The following is a 17,500-nucleotide window of genomic DNA, read 5'->3' on the forward strand; positions in this document are numbered from 1 at the left end:
AACGTGCGTTCAACTTTCCAACACTTGTGAGCTATTCCAATCTATGCGTCCAACTGGTGAACATTATGTTGTGAAGGCGAGCTCCACTGTACTTACCACCGGGTATGGTGTTCGTACAACCATCAGTAAACATGTGAACCAACGACGATCGAAGGAATAAATTCCGTTCTCAGCATCGTTGGCTATAATCGGGCAATTTACGGGCTTGCAATCCTCTCCTTTCCATGACTACCGGAGCAGTCTGGAATGTGTGTTTCCAGCAATCCAACACTATGTGAGCTATTCCAATCTATGCGTCCAACTGGTGAACATTATGTTGTGAAGTCGAGCTCCACTGTACTTACCACCGGGTATGGTGTTCGTACAACCATCAGTAAACATGTGAACCAACGACGATCGAAGGAATAAATTCCGTTCTCAGCATCGTTGGCTATGATCGGACAATTTACGGGCTTGCAATCCTCTACTTTCCAAGACCACAGTAGCGGTCTTCAACGTGCGTTCAACTTTCCAACACTTGTGAGCTATTCCAATCTATGCGTCCAACTGGTGAACATTATGTTGTGAAGGCGAGCTCCACTGTACTTACCACCGGGTATGGTGTTCGTACAACCATCAGTAAACATGTGAACCAACGACGATCGAAGGAATAAATTCCGTTCTCAGCATCGCTGGCTATGATCGGGCAATTTACGGGCTTGCAATCCTCTCCTTTCCATGACTACCGGAGCAGTCTGGAATGTGTGTTTCCAGCAATCCAACACTATGTGAGCTATTCCAATCTATGCGTCCAACTGGTGAACATTATGTTGTGAAGGCGAGCTCCACTGTACTTACCACCGGGTATGGTGTTCGTACAACCATCAGTAAACATGTGAACCAACGACGATCGAAGGAATAAATTCCGTTCTCAGCATCGCTGGCTATGATCGGGCAATTTACGGGCTTGCAATCCTCTCCTTTCCATGACTACCGGAGCAGTCTGGAATGTGTGTTTCCAGCAATCCAACACTATGTGAGCTATTCCAATCTATGCGTCCAACTTGTGAACATTATGTTGTGAAGGCGAGCTCCACTGTACTTACCACCGGGTATGGTGTTCGTACAACCATCAGTAAACATGTGAACCAACGACGATCGAAGGAATAAATTCCGTTCTCAGCATCGCTGGCTATGATCGGGCAATTTACGGGCTTGCAATCCTCCTATGCACCTGGCAATGTATGGTAGTGTTTCCTGCTGCTTTCCTGATTTGGATGTGTACCATGGCCTTTATCAGGCACTCTCTACCAGCTCCGGAATCGAACCCTGATTCCCGCTTCCCGTCACAACCATGGTAGTCCTCTACACTACCATCAATAGTTGATGGGGCACAGTCAAGTGAAAGATCGGTACCAGACTTCAACTCAATCGGCCGATTGGTTTAACTAATAAGTGCACCGGTCCTACCACCTTCAGAAGCAGCATTCCCGGCCTGTTGCATGTATTAGCTCTGGTTTTCATCAATCTTCCCCTGCTGTGTTATACTGAGCTTATGCGGTTTCTCGATTGTCGTGCAAAGTGTGTTATCACACATACCCAATATGCTCAACTCTCATGTTCGTTTGACGCACCAAACTTTATTAGTGATGCACCACACAACAGGTTTTAATATACGCGATCGTGTGTGTTTCAGTGTGAACTTGGTGCGCCAAGTCCATTTGTGATGCATCACTTAGCTAACCATCTTTCGGGACTGTTTAGGGTATGTGCTCCTCCACATCTATGCTTACTCGTACACATTCTCTGTCAATAGGTTTAAGATCGGGCATTCTACCATATCATTGCCTTAATGCTTTCAAATCAAGGCTACCAGGGTAGCCTAATTGCGTTCGAAACTCAACTTGTGAGCTGTCGGCCCTAGAAGTTTTTTAGGCTGCTAGGACCTCTCTCTATATTTTGCCTTTGGACTTCTCGAAGCTCAACTTGTGAGCAGTTCCATGCACCACTACCCGTATCTCTTAGCTTAGTTCTAGCCATGTGCGTTCAAAGCTCAACGTTAAGCTGTGTCCTGCACCACAATCGTTATATAATAAGCTTATCTCTAAGCTTTTTTGCGTTCAATGCTCAACGTTAAGCTATCCCTTCGCTTAGAACCTCGCTCTACATTTTGCCTTTGGACTTCTCGAAGCTCAACTTGTGAGCTGTTCCATGCACCACTATAGGTATCTCTTAGCTTAGTTCTAGCCATTTGCGTTCAAAGCTCAACGTTAAGCTGTGTACTGCACCACAATCCTTATATCATAAGCTTATCTCTAAGCTTTTTTGCGTTCAATGCTCAACGTTAAGCTATCCCTTCGCTTAGAACCTCGCTCTATATTCAACTTTCAGATACCTCGAAGCTCAACTTATGTGGTCTGCTTTCGCTCTTGAAGGGGAAATTTTTCTGACAGAGGGGGGTTTTTGGGCCAAATTATGCAATATTAGTTTAACCTCCGTCGCAGAACCACATTTGACCAGGTCGAGAAAAAAATTTTTTCGTGACGACCTGGTCCCCCATAGTAGGGAATGAACATGACATCTTAACCATATTTGACCATTTTCAAATTTCTCGTCGCGGAATGATGACTTTACTAGTAAAATTTGTTCCGGGTAGGGACCTCCCATACAAAATTTTCATCGCTCCAAAAGTGATTTCGTTTCACTTTTCAACATTTACAAGGTCCATAAATCATGTTTTGAGACGATATGGAAAAAAAAATTTTTTGCCCGTCTCGACCAACTCGACCGATGGTGACCACAGCAGGGTGCTCCATACAAATTTTCCTTATGTGGAATTTTCAGTGTAAAATAAGGTTTCTCCAATCGATCGCGGGTTTCACTTTTCATCATTTGCTAGGTCTAACTATGATGTTTTGAGTGGTCCCGCAAAAATTTTTTCTCTTAGCCAGTCGACCCTTTCGTCCATGTCGGTGTGCTCTGCAGTAGGGTGCTCCATACAAATTTTCCTTATGTGGAATTTTTCAGTGTAAAATAAGGTTTCTCCAATCGATCGCGGGTTTCACTTTTCATCATTTGCTAGGTCTAACTATGATGTTTTGAGTGGTCCCGCAAAAATTTTTTCTTGGACCGGGCCTTCCTTCCCGGCCCTGTCGGTGTGCTCTGCAGTAGGGTGCTCCATACAAATTTTCCTTATGTGGAATTTTTCAGTGTAAAATAAGGTTTCTCCAATCGATCGCGGGTTTCACTTTTCATCATTTGCTAGGTCTAACTATGATGTTTTGAGTGGTCCCGCAAAAATTTTTTCTTGGACCGGGCCTTCCTTCCCGGCCCTGTCGGTGTGCTCTGCAGTAGGGTGCTCCATACAAATTTTCCTTATGTGGAATTTTTCAGTGTAAAATAAGGTTTCTCCAATCGATCGCGGGTTTCACTTTTCTTCATTTGCTAGGTCTAACTATGATGTTTTGAGTGGTCCCGCAAAAATTTTTTCTTGGACCGGGCCTTCCTTCCCGGCCCTGTCGGTGTGCTCTGCAGTAGGGTGCTCCATACAAATTTTCCTTATGTGGAATTTTTCAGTGTAAAATAAGGTTTCTCCAATCGATCGCGGGTTTCACTTTTCATCATTTGCTAGGTCTAACTATGATGTTTTGAGTGGTCCCGCAAAAATTTTTTCTTGGACCGGGCCTTCCTTCCCGGCCCTGTCGGTGTGCTCTGCAGTAGGGTGCTCCATACAAATTTTCCTTATGTGGAATTTTTCAGTGTAAAATAAGGTTTCTCCAATCGATCGCGGGTTTCACTTTTCATCATTTGCTAGGTCTAACTATGATGTTTTGAGTGGTCCCGCAAAAATTTTTTCTTGGACCGGGCCTTCCTTCCCGGCCCTGTCGGTGTGCTCTGCAGTAGGGTGCTCCATACAAATTTTCCTTATTTGGAATTTTTCAGTGTAAAATAAGGTTTCTCCAATCGATCGCGGGTTTCACTTTTCATCATTTGCTAGGTCTAACTATGATGTTTTGAGTGGTCCCGCAAAAATTTTTTCTTGGACCGGGCCTTCCTTCCCGGCCCTGTCGGTGTGCTCTGCAGTAGGGTGCTCCATACAAATTTTCCTTATGTGGAATTTTTCAGTGTAAAATAAGGTTTCTCCAATCGATCGCGGGTTTCACTTTTCATCATTTGCTAGGTCTAACTATGATGTTTTGAGTGGTCCCGCAAAAATTTTTTCTTGGACCGGGCCTTCCTTCCCGGCCCTGTCGGTGTGCTCTGCAGTAGGGTGCTCCATACAAATTTTCCTTATGTGGAATTTTTCAGTGTAAAATAAGGTTTCTCCAATCGATCGCGGGTTTCACTTTTCATCATTTGCTAGGTCTAACTATGATGTTTTGAGTGGTCCCGCAAAAATTTTTTCTTGGACCGGGCCTTCCTTCCCGGCCCTGTCGGTGTGCTCTGCAGTAGGGTGCTCCATACAAATTTTCCTTATGTGGAATTTTTCAGTGTAAAATAAGGTTTCTCCAATCGATCGCGGGTTTCACTTTTCATCATTTGCTAGGTCTAACTATGATGTTTTGAGTGGTCCCGCAAAAATTTTTTCTTGGACCGGGCCTTCCTTCCCGGCCCTGTCGGTGTGCTCTGCAGTAGGGTGCTCCATACAAATTTTCCTTATGTGGAATTTTTCAGTGTAAAATAAGGTTTCTCCAATCGATCGCGGGTTTCACTTTTCATCATTTGCTAGGTCTAACTATGATGTTTTGAGTGGTCCCGCAAAAATTTTTTCTTGGACCGGGCCTTCCTTCCCGGCCCTGTCGGTGTGCTCTGCAGTAGGGTGCTCCATACAAATTTTCCTTATGTGGAATTTTTCAGTGTAAAATAAGGTTTCTCCAATCGATCGCGGGTTTCACTTTTCATCATTTGCTAGGTCTAACTATGATGTTTTGAGTGGTCCCGCAAAAATTTTTTCTCTTGGCCAGTCGACCCTTTCGTCCATGTCGGTGTGTTCTGCAGTAGGGTGCTCCATACAAATTTTCCTTATGTGGAATTTTTCAGTGTAAAATAAGGTTTCTCCAATCGATCGCGGGTTTCACTTTTCATCATTTGCTAGGTCTAACTATGATGTTTTGAGTGGTCCCGCAAAAATTTTTTCTTGGACCGGGCCTTCCTTCCCGGCCCTGTCGGTGTGCTCTGCAGTAGGGTGCTCCATACAAATTTTCCTTATGTGGAATTTTTCAGTGTAAAATAAGGTTTCTCCAATCGATCGCGGGTTTCACTTTTCATCATTTGCTAGGTCTAACTATGATGTTTTGAGTGGTCCCGCAAAAATTTTTTCTTGGACCGGGCCTTCCTTCCCGGCCCTGTCGGTGTGCTCTGCAGTAGGGTGCTCCATACAAATTTTCCTTATGTGGAATTTTTCAGTGTAAAATAAGGTTTCTCCAATCGATCGCGGGTTTCACTTTTCATCATTTGCTAGGTCTAACTATGATGTTTTGAGTGGTCCCGCAAAAATTTTTTCTTGGACCGGGCCTTCCTTCCCGGCCCTGTCGGTGTGCTCTGCAGTAGGGTGCTCCATACAAATTTTCCTTATGTGGAATTTTTCAGTGTAAAATAAGGTTTCTCCAATCGATCGCGGGTTTCACTTTTCATCATTTGCTAGGTCTAACTATGATGTTTTGAGTGGTCCCGCAAAAATTTTTTCTTGGACCGGGCCTTCCTTCCCGGCCCTGTCGGTGTGCTCTGCAGTAGGGTGCTCCATACAAATTTTCCTTATGTGGAATTTTTCAGTGTAAAATAAGGTTTCTCCAATCGATCGCGGGTTTCACTTTTCATCATTTGCTAGGTCTAACTATGATGTTTTGAGTGGTCCCGCAAAAATTTTTTCTTGGACCGGGCCTTCCTTCCCGGCCCTGTCGGTGTGCTCTGCAGTAGGGTGCTCCATACAAATTTTCCTTATGTGGAATTTTTCAGTGTAAAATAAGGTTTCTCCAATCGATCGCGGGTTTCACTTTTCATCATTTGCTAGGTCTAACTATGATGTTTTGAGTGGTCCCGCAAAAATTTTTTCTTGGACCGGGCCTTCCTTCCCGGCCCTGTCGGTGTGCTCTGCAGTAGGGTGCTCCATACAAATTTTCCTTATGTGGAATTTTTCAGTGTAAAATAAGGTTTCTCCAATCGATCGCGGGTTTCACTTTTCATCATTTGCTAGGTCTAACTATGATGTTTTGAGTGGTCCCGCAAAAATTTTTTCTTGGACCGGGCCTTCCTTCCCGGCCCTGTCGGTGTGCTCTGCAGTAGGGTGCTCCATACAAATTTTCCTTATGTGGAATTTTTCAGTGTAAAATAAGGTTTCTCCAATCGATCGCGGGTTTCACTTTTCATCATTTGCTAGGTCTAACTATGATGTTTTGAGTGGTCCCGCAAAAATTTTTTCTTGGACCGGGCCTTCCTTCCCGGCCCTGTCGGTGTGCTCTGCAGTAGGGTGCTCCATACAAATTTTCCTTATGTGGAATTTTTCAGTGTAAAATAAGGTTTCTCCAATCGATCGCGGGTTTCACTTTTCATCATTTGCTAGGTCTAACTATGATGTTTTGAGTGGTCCCGCAAAAATTTTTTCTTGGACCGGGCCTTCCTTCCCGGCCCTGTCGGTGTGCTCTGCAGTAGGGTGCTCCATACAAATTTTCCTTATGTGGAATTTTTCAGTGTAAAATAAGGTTTCTCCAATCGATCGCGGGTTTCACTTTTCATCATTTGCTAGGTCTAACTATGATGTTTTGAGTGGTCCCGCAAAAATTTTTTCTTGGACCGGGCCTTCCTTCCCGGCCCTGTCGGTGTGCTCTGCAGTAGGGTGCTCCATACAAATTTTCCTTATGTGGAATTTTTCAGTGTAAAATAAGGTTTCTCCAATCGATCGCGGGTTTCACTTTTCATCATTTGCTAGGTCTAACTATGATGTTTTGAGTGGTCCCGCAAAAATTTTTTCTTGGACCGGGCCTTCCTTCCCGGCCCTGTCGGTGTGCTCTGCAGTAGGGTGCTCCATACAAATTTTCCTTATGTGGAATTTTTCAGTGTAAAATAAGGTTTCTCCAATCGATCGCGGGTTTCACTTTTCATCATTTGCTAGGTCTAACTATGATGTTTTGAGTGGTCCCGCAAAAATTTTTTCTCTTGGCCAGTCGACCCTTTCGTCCATGTCGGTGTGTTCTGCAGTAGGGTGCTCCATACAAATTTTCCTTATGTGGAATTTTTCAGTGTAAAATAAGGTTTCTCCAATCGATCGCGGGTTTCACTTTTCATCATTTGCTAGGTCTAACTATGATGTTTTGAGTGGTCCCGCAAAAATTTTTTCTTGGACCGGGCCTTCCTTCCCGGCCCTGTCGGTGTGCTCTGCAGTAGGGTGCTCCATACAAATTTTCCTTATGTGGAATTTTTCAGTGTAAAATAAGGTTTCTCCAATCGATCGCGGGTTTCACTTTTCATCATTTGCTAGGTCTAACTATGATGTTTTGAGTGGTCCCGCAAAAATTTTTTCTTGGACCGGGCCTTCCTTCCCGGCCCTGTCGGTGTGCTCTGCAGTAGGGTGCTCCATACAAATTTTCCTTATGTGGAATTTTTCAGTGTAAAATAAGGTTTCTCCAATCGATCGCGGGTTTCACTTTTCATCATTTGCTAGGTCTAACTATGATGTTTTGAGTGGTCCCGCAAAAATTTTTTCTTGGACCGGGCCTTCCTTCCCGGCCCTGTCGGTGTGCTCTGCAGTAGGGTGCTCCATACAAATTTTCCTTATGTGGAATTTTTCAGTGTAAAATAAGGTTTCTCCAATCGATCGCGGGTTTCACTTTTCATCATTTGCTAGGTCTAACTATGATGTTTTGAGTGGTCCCGCAAAAATTTTTTCTTGGACCGGGCCTTCCTTCCCGGCCCTGTCGGTGTGCTCTGCAGTAGGGTGCTCCATACAAATTTTCCTTATGTGGAATTTTTCAGTGTAAAATAAGGTTTCTCCAATCGATCGCGGGTTTCACTTTTCATCATTTGCTAGGTCTAACTATGATGTTTTGAGTGGTCCCGCAAAAATTTTTTCTTGGACCGGGCCTTCCTTCCCGGCCCTGTCGGTGTGCTCTGCAGTAGGGTGCTCCATACAAATTTTCCTTATGTGGAATTTTTCAGTGTAAAATAAGGTTTCTCCAATCGATCGCGGGTTTCACTTTTCATCATTTGCTAGGTCTAACTATGATGTTTTGAGTGGTCCCGCAAAAATTTTTTCTTGGACCGGGCCTTCCTTCCCGGCCCTGTCGGTGTGCTCTGCAGTAGGGTGCTCCATACAAATTTTCCTTATGTGGAATTTTTCAGTGTAAAATAAGGTTTCTCCAATCGATCGCGGGTTTCACTTTTCATCATTTGCTAGGTCTAACTATGATGTTTTGAGTGGTCCCGCAAAAATTTTTTCTTGGACCGGGCCTTCCTTCCCGGCCCTGTCGGTGTGCTCTGCAGTAGGGTGCTCCATACAAATTTTCCTTATGTGGAATTTTTCAGTGTAAAATAAGGTTTCTCCAATCGATCGCGGGTTTCACTTTTCATCATTTGCTAGGTCTAACTATGATGTTTTGAGTGGTCCCGCAAAAATTTTTTCTTGGACCGGGCCTTCCTTCCCGGCCCTGTCGGTGTGCTCTGCAGTAGGGTGCTCCATACAAATTTTCCTTATGTGGAATTTTTCAGTGTAAAATAAGGTTTCTCCAATCGATCGCGGGTTTCACTTTTCATCATTTGCTAGGTCTAACTATGATGTTTTGAGTGGTCCCGCAAAAATTTTTTCTTGGACCGGGCCTTCCTTCCCGGCCCTGTCGGTGTGCTCTGCAGTAGGGTGCTCCATACAAATTTTCCTTATGTGGAATTTTTCAGTGTAAAATAAGGTTTCTCCAATCGATCGCGGGTTTCACTTTTCATCATTTGCTAGGTCTAACTATGATGTTTTGAGTGGTCCCGCAAAAATTTTTTCTTGGACCGGGCCTTCCTTCCCGGCCCTGTCGGTGTGCTCTGCAGTAGGGTGCTCCATACAAATTTTCCTTATGTGGAATTTTTCAGTGTAAAATAAGGTTTCTCCAATCGATCGCGGGTTTCACTTTTCATCATTTGCTAGGTCTAACTATGATGTTTTGAGTGGTCCCGCAAAAATTTTTTCTTGGACCGGGCCTTCCTTCCCGGCCCTGTCGGTGTGCTCTGCAGTAGGGTGCTCCATACAAATTTTCCTTATGTGGAATTTTTCAGTGTAAAATAAGGTTTCTCCAATCGATCGCGGGTTTCACTTTTCATCATTTGCTAGGTCTAACTATGATGTTTTGAGTGGTCCCGCAAAAATTTTTTCTTGGACCGGGCCTTCCTTCCCGGCCCTGTCGGTGTGCTCTGCAGTAGGGTGCTCCATACAAATTTTCCTTATGTGGAATTTTTCAGTGTAAAATAAGGTTTCTCCAATCGATCGCGGGTTTCACTTTTCATCATTTGCTAGGTCTAACTATGATGTTTTGAGTGGTCCCGCAAAAATTTTTTCTCTTGGCCAGTCGACCCTTTCGTCCATGTCGGTGTGTTCTGCAGTAGGGTGCTCCATACAAATTTTCCTTATGTGGAATTTTTCAGTGTAAAATAAGGTTTCTCCAATCGATCGCGGGTTTCACTTTTCATCATTTGCTAGGTCTAACTATGATGTTTTGAGTGGTCCCGCAAAAATTTTTTCTTGGACCGGGCCTTCCTTCCCGGCCCTGTCGGTGTGCTCTGCAGTAGGGTGCTCCATACAAATTTTCCTTATGTGGAATTTTTCAGTGTAAAATAAGGTTTCTCCAATCGATCGCGGGTTTCACTTTTCATCATTTGCTAGGTCTAACTATGATGTTTTGAGTGGTCCCGCAAAAATTTTTTCTTGGACCGGGCCTTCCTTCCCGGCCCTGTCGGTGTGCTCTGCAGTAGGGTGCTCCATACAAATTTTCCTTATGTGGAATTTTTCAGTGTAAAATAAGGTTTCTCCAATCGATCGCGGGTTTCACTTTTCATCATTTGCTAGGTCTAACTATGATGTTTTGAGTGGTCCCGCAAAAATTTTTTCTTGGACCGGGCCTTCCTTCCCGGCCCTGTCGGTGTGCTCTGCAGTAGGGTGCTCCATACAAATTTTCCTTATGTGGAATTTTTCAGTGTAAAATAAGGTTTCTCCAATCGATCGCGGGTTTCACTTTTCATCATTTGCTAGGTCTAACTATGATGTTTTGAGTGGTCCCGCAAAAATTTTTTCTTGGACCGGGCCTTCCTTCCCGGCCCTGTCGGTGTGCTCTGCAGTAGGGTGCTCCATACAAATTTTCCTTATGTGGAATTTTTCAGTGTAAAATAAGGTTTCTCCAATCGATCGCGGGTTTCACTTTTCATCATTTGCTAGGTCTAACTATGATGTTTTGAGTGGTCCCGCAAAAATTTTTTCTTGGACCGGGCCTTCCTTCCCGGCCCTGTCGGTGTGCTCTGCAGTAGGGTGCTCCATACAAATTTTCCTTATGTGGAATTTTTCAGTGTAAAATAAGGTTTCTCCAATCGATCGCGGGTTTCACTTTTCATCATTTGCTAGGTCTAACTATGATGTTTTGAGTGGTCCCGCAAAAATTTTTTCTTGGACCGGGCCTTCCTTCCCGGCCCTGTCGGTGTGCTCTGCAGTAGGGTGCTCCATACAAATTTTCCTTATGTGGAATTTTTCAGTGTAAAATAAGGTTTCTCCAATCGATCGCGGGTTTCACTTTTCATCATTTGCTAGGTCTAACTATGATGTTTTGAGTGGTCCCGCAAAAATTTTTTCTTGGACCGGGCCTTCCTTCCCGGCCCTGTCGGTGTGCTCTGCAGTAGGGTGCTCCATACAAATTTTCCTTATGTGGAATTTTTCAGTGTAAAATAAGGTTTCTCCAATCGATCGCGGGTTTCACTTTTCATCATTTGCTAGGTCTAACTATGATGTTTTGAGTGGTCCCGCAAAAATTTTTTCTTGGACCGGGCCTTCCTTCCCGGCCCTGTCGGTGTGCTCTGCAGTAGGGTGCTCCATACAAATTTTCCTTATGTGGAATTTTTCAGTGTAAAATAAGGTTTCTCCAATCGATCGCGGGTTTCACTTTTCATCATTTGCTAGGTCTAACTATGATGTTTTGAGTGGTCCCGCAAAAATTTTTTCTTGGACCGGGCCTTCCTTCCCGGCCCTGTCGGTGTGCTCTGCAGTAGGGTGCTCCATACAAATTTTCCTTATGTGGAATTTTTCAGTGTAAAATAAGGTTTCTCCAATCGATCGCGGGTTTCACTTTTCATCATTTGCTAGGTCTAACTATGATGTTTTGAGTGGTCCCGCAAAAATTTTTTCTTGGACCGGGCCTTCCTTCCCGGCCCTGTCGGTGTGCTCTGCAGTAGGGTGCTCCATACAAATTTTCCTTATGTGGAATTTTTCAGTGTAAAATAAGGTTTCTCCAATCGATCGCGGGTTTCACTTTTCTTCATTTGCTAGGTCTAACTATGATGTTTTGAGTGGTCCCGCAAAAATTTTTTCTTGGACCGGGCCTTCCTTCCCGGCCCTGTCGGTGTGCTCTGCAGTAGGGTGCTCCATACAAATTTTCCTTATGTGGAATTTTTCAGTGTAAAATAAGGTTTCTCCAATCGATCGCGGGTTTCACTTTTCATCATTTGCTAGGTCTAACTATGATGTTTTGAGTGGTCCCGCAAAAATTTTTTCTTGGACCGGGCCTTCCTTCCCGGCCCTGTCGGTGTGCTCTGCAGTAGGGTGCTCCATACAAATTTTCCTTATGTGGAATTTTTCAGTGTAAAATAAGGTTTCTCCAATCGATCGCGGGTTTCACTTTTCATCATTTGCTAGGTCTAACTATGATGTTTTGAGTGGTCCCGCAAAAATTTTTTCTTGGACCGGGCCTTCCTTCCCGGCCCTGTCGGTGTGCTCTGCAGTAGGGTGCTCCATACAAATTTTCCTTATGTGGAATTTTTCAGTGTAAAATAAGGTTTCTCCAATCGATCGCGGGTTTCACTTTTCATCATTTGCTAGGTCTAACTATGATGTTTTGAGTGGTCCCGCAAAAATTTTTTCTTGGACCGGGCCTTCCTTCCCGGCCCTGTCGGTGTGCTCTGCAGTAGGGTGCTCCATACAAATTTTCCTTATGTGGAATTTTTCAGTGTAAAATAAGGTTTCTCCAATCGATCGCGGGTTTCACTTTTCATCATTTGCTAGGTCTAACTATGATGTTTTGAGTGGTCCCGCAAAAATTTTTTCTTGGACCGGGCCTTCCTTCCCGGCCCTGTCGGTGTGCTCTGCAGTAGGGTGCTCCATACAAATTTTCCTTATGTGGAATTTTTCAGTGTAAAATAAGGTTTCTCCAATCGATCGCGGGTTTCACTTTTCATCATTTGCTAGGTCTAACTATGATGTTTTGAGTGGTCCCGCAAAAATTTTTTCTTGGACCGGGCCTTCCTTCCCGGCCCTGTCGGTGTGCTCTGCAGTAGGGTGCTCCATACAAATTTTCCTTATGTGGAATTTTTCAGTGTAAAATAAGGTTTCTCCAATCGATCGCGGGTTTCACTTTTCATCATTTGCTAGGTCTAACTATGATGTTTTGAGTGGTCCCGCAAAAATTTTTTCTTGGACCGGGCCTTCCTTCCCGGCCCTGTCGGTGTGCTCTGCAGTAGGGTGCTCCATACAAATTTTCCTTATGTGGAATTTTTCAGTGTAAAATAAGGTTTCTCCAATCGATCGCGGGTTTCACTTTTCATCATTTGCTAGGTCTAACTATGATGTTTTGAGTGGTCCCGCAAAAATTTTTTCTTGGACCGGGCCTTCCTTCCCGGCCCTGTCGGTGTGCTCTGCAGTAGGGTGCTCCATACAAATTTTCCTTATGTGGAATTTTTCAGTGTAAAATAAGGTTTCTCCAATCGATCGCGGGTTTCACTTTTCATCATTTGCTAGGTCTAACTATGATGTTTTGAGTGGTCCCGCAAAAATTTTTTCTCTTGGCCAGTCGACCCTTTCGTCCATGTCGGTGTGTTCTGCAGTAGGGTGCTCCATACAAATTTTCCTTATGTGGAATTTTTCAGTGTAAAATAAGGTTTCTCCAATCGATCGCGGGTTTCACTTTTCATCATTTGCTAGGTCTAACTATGATGTTTTGAGTGGTCCCGCAAAAATTTTTTCTTGGACCGGGCCTTCCTTCCCGGCCCTGTCGGTGTGCTCTGCAGTAGGGTGCTCCATACAAATTTTCCTTATGTGGAATTTTTCAGTGTAAAATAAGGTTTCTCCAATCGATCGCGGGTTTCACTTTTCATCATTTGCTAGGTCTAACTATGATGTTTTGAGTGGTCCCGCAAAAATTTTTTCTTGGACCGGGCCTTCCTTCCCGGCCCTGTCGGTGTGCTCTGCAGTAGGGTGCTCCATACAAATTTTCCTTATGTGGAATTTTTCAGTGTAAAATAAGGTTTCTCCAATCGATCGCGGGTTTCACTTTTCATCATTTGCTAGGTCTAACTATGATGTTTTGAGTGGTCCCGCAAAAATTTTTTCTTGGACCGGGCCTTCCTTCCCGGCCCTGTCGGTGTGCTCTGCAGTAGGGTGCTCCATACAAATTTTCCTTATGTGGAATTTTTCAGTGTAAAATAAGGTTTCTCCAATCGCTCGCGGGTTTCACTTTTCATCATTTGCTAGGTCTAACTATGATGTTTTGAGTGGTCCCGCAAAAATTTTTTCTTGGACCGGGCCTTCCTTCCCGGCCCTGTCGGTGTGCTCTGCAGTAGGGTGCTCCATACAAATTTTCCTTATGTGGAATTTTTCAGTGTAAAATAAGGTTTCTCCAATCGATCGCGGGTTTCACTTTTCATCATTTGCTAGGTCTAACTATGATGTTTTGAGTGGTCCCGCAAAAATTTTTTCTTGGACCGGGCCTTCCTTCCCGGCCCTGTCGGTGTGCTCTGCAGTAGGGTGCTCCATACAAATTTTCCTTATGTGGAATTTTTCAGTGTAAAATAAGGTTTCTCCAATCGATCGCGGGTTTCACTTTTCATCATTTGCTAGGTCTAACTATGATGTTTTGAGTGGTCCCGCAAAAATTTTTTCTTGGACCGGGCCTTCCTTCCCGGCCCTGTCGGTGTGCTCTGCAGTAGGGTGCTCCATACAAATTTTCCTTATGTGGAATTTTTCAGTGTAAAATAAGGTTTCTCCAATCGATCGCGGGTTTCACTTTTCATCATTTGCTAGGTCTAACTATGATGTTTTGAGTGGTCCCGCAAAAATTTTTTCTTGGACCGGGCCTTCCTTCCCGGCCCTGTCGGTGTGCTCTGCAGTAGGGTGCTCCATACAAATTTTCCTTATGTGGAATTTTTCAGTGTAAAATAAGGTTTCTCCAATCGATCGCGGGTTTCACTTTTCATCATTTGCTAGGTCTAACTATGATGTTTTGAGTGGTCCCGCAAAAATTTTTTCTTGGACCGGGCCTTCCTTCCCGGCCCTGTCGGTGTGCTCTGCAGTAGGGTGCTCCATACAAATTTTCCTTATGTGGAATTTTTCAGTGTAAAATAAGGTTTCTCCAATCGATCGCGGGTTTCACTTTTCATCATTTGCTAGGTCTAACTATGATGTTTTGAGTGGTCCCGCAAAAATTTTTTCTTGGACCGGGCCTTCCTTCCCGGCCCTGTCGGTGTGCTCTGCAGTAGGGTGCTCCATACAAATTTTCCTTATGTGGAATTTTTCAGTGTAAAATAAGGTTTCTCCAATCGATCGCGGGTTTCACTTTTCATCATTTGCTAGGTCTAACTATGATGTTTTGAGTGGTCCCGCAAAAATTTTTTCTTGGACCGGGCCTTCCTTCCCGGCCCTGTCGGTGTGCTCTGCAGTAGGGTGCTCCATACAAATTTTCCTTATGTGGAATTTTTCAGTGTAAAATAAGGTTTCTCCAATCGATCGCGGGTTTCACTTTTCATCATTTGCTAGGTCTAACTATGATGTTTTGAGTGGTCCCGCAAAAATTTTTTCTTGGACCGGGCCTTCCTTCCCGGCCCTGTCGGTGTGCTCTGCAGTAGGGTGCTCCATACAAATTTTCCTTATGTGGAATTTTTCAGTGTAAAATAAGGTTTCTCCAATCGATCGCGGGTTTCACTTTTCATCATTTGCTAGGTCTAACTATGATGTTTTGAGTGGTCCCGCAAAAATTTTTTCTTGGACCGGGCCTTCCTTCCCGGCCCTGTCGGTGTGCTCTGCAGTAGGGTGCTCCATACAAATTTTCCTTATGTGGAATTTTTCAGTGTAAAATAAGGTTTCTCCAATCGATCGCGGGTTTCACTTTTCATCATTTGCTAGGTCTAACTATGATGTTTTGAGTGGTCCCGCAAAAATTTTTTCTTGGACCGGGCCTTCCTTCCCGGCCCTGTCGGTGTGCTCTGCAGTAGGGTGCTCCATACAAATTTTCCTTATGTGGAATTTTTCAGTGTAAAATAAGGTTTCTCCAATCGATCGCGGGTTTCACTTTTCATCATTTGCTAGGTCTAACTATGATGTTTTGAGTGGTCCCGCAAAAATTTTTTCTTGGACCGGGCCTTCCTTCCCGGCCCTGTCGGTGTGCTCTGCAGTAGGGTGCTCCATACAAATTTTCCTTATGTGGAATTTTTCAGTGTAAAATAAGGTTTCTCCAATCGATCGCGGGTTTCACTTTTCATCATTTGCTAGGTCTAACTATGATGTTTTGAGTGGTCCCGCAAAAATTTTTTCTTGGACCGGGCCTTCCTTCCCGGCCCTGTCGGTGTGCTCTGCAGTAGGGTGCTCCATACAAATTTTCCTTATGTGGAATTTTTCAGTGTAAAATAAGGTTTCTCCAATCGATCGCGGGTTTCACTTTTCATCATTTGCTAGGTCTAACTATGATGTTTTGAGTGGTCCCGCAAAAATTTTTTCTTGGACCGGGCCTTCCTTCCCGGCCCTGTCGGTGTGCTCTGCAGTAGGGTGCTCCATACAAATTTTCCTTATGTGGAATTTTTCAGTGTAAAATAAGGTTTCTCCAATCGATCGCGGGTTTCACTTTTCATCATTTGCTAGGTCTAACTATGATGTTTTGAGTGGTCCCGCAAAAATTTTTTCTTGGACCGGGCCTTCCTTCCCGGCCCTGTCGGTGTGCTCTGCAGTAGGGTGCTCCATACAAATTTTCCTTATGTGGAATTTTTCAGTGTAAAATAAGGTTTCTCCAATCGATCGCGGGTTTCACTTTTCATCATTTGCTAGGTCTAACTATGATGTTTTGAGTGGTCCCGCAAAAATTTTTTCTTGGACCGGGCCTTCCTTCCCGGCCCTGTCGGTGTGCTCTGCAGTAGGGTGCTCCATACAAATTTTCCTTATGTGGAATTTTTCAGTGTAAAATAAGGTTTCTCCAATCGATCGCGGGTTTCACTTTTCATCATTTGCTAGGTCTAACTATGATGTTTTGAGTGGTCCCGCAAAAATTTTTTCTTGGACCGGGCCTTCCTTCCCGGCCCTGTCGGTGTGCTCTGCAGTAGGGTGCTCCATACAAATTTTCCTTATGTGGAATTTTTCAGTGTAAAATAAGGTTTCTCCAATCGATCGCGGGTTTCACTTTTCATCATTTGCTAGGTCTAACTATGATGTTTTGAGTGGTCCCGCAAAAATTTTTTCTCTTGGCCAGTCGACCCTTTCGTCCATGTCGGTGTGTTCTGCAGTAGGGTGCTCCAACCAAGTTTTCCTAATGAAAGTTTTTCGTGGTTTCGTGTGAGTTAAAAACTCCGGAACTTGGCTTATTTTCACCATAATTTCCACATATGGTGACCAACTCAATAAACGTTTTGTGCGTATCCTATGGACAGTTTTTCGCGTTCAACTTGGTGAACTAGGGTTGTTTTCCCGAAGGGTAGAAAAATCTGGACTTAGCCAAATTTTGAAATCTCCAACCAATCTTGGCCTGTTAGATTATCTTGGTTGGGTTGCTATGGGCTGCTACGGCCTACTTGATAGGCAATGTTTCAACTCTTGGAAGCTTTCGTGGTTGTTTAGAACTGTCCATGGCCTTCTTGATAGAAATGGCTTATGGTGGCCATGGACTTAGCAACATTTTGAGATCCAATCTTGGCCTGTTAGAGTATCTTGGTTGGTTTGCTATGGGCTGGTACGGCCTACTTGATAGGCAATGTTTCAACTCTTGGAAGCTTTCGTGGTTGCTAAGCACTGTCCATGGCCTTCTTGATAGAAATGGCTTATGGTGGCCATGGACTTAGCAACATTTTGAGATCCAATCTTGGCCTGTTAGAGTATCTTGGTTGGTTTGCTATGGGCTGGTACGGCCTACTTGATAGGCAATGTTTCAACTCTTGGAAGCTTTCGTGGTTGCTAAGCACTGTCCATGGCCTTCTTGATAGAAATGGCTTATGGTGGCCATGGACTTAGCCAAATTTTGAAGTCTCCAACCAATCTTGGCCTGTTAGAGTATCTTGGTTGGGTTGCTATGGGCTGCTACGGCCTACTTGATAGGCAATG

This window comes from Anopheles marshallii (genome assembly GCF_943734725.1).
Source record: "Anopheles marshallii chromosome X unlocalized genomic scaffold, idAnoMarsDA_429_01 X_unloc_109, whole genome shotgun sequence".
Taxonomy (NCBI): Eukaryota; Metazoa; Arthropoda; class Insecta; order Diptera; family Culicidae; genus Anopheles; species Anopheles marshallii.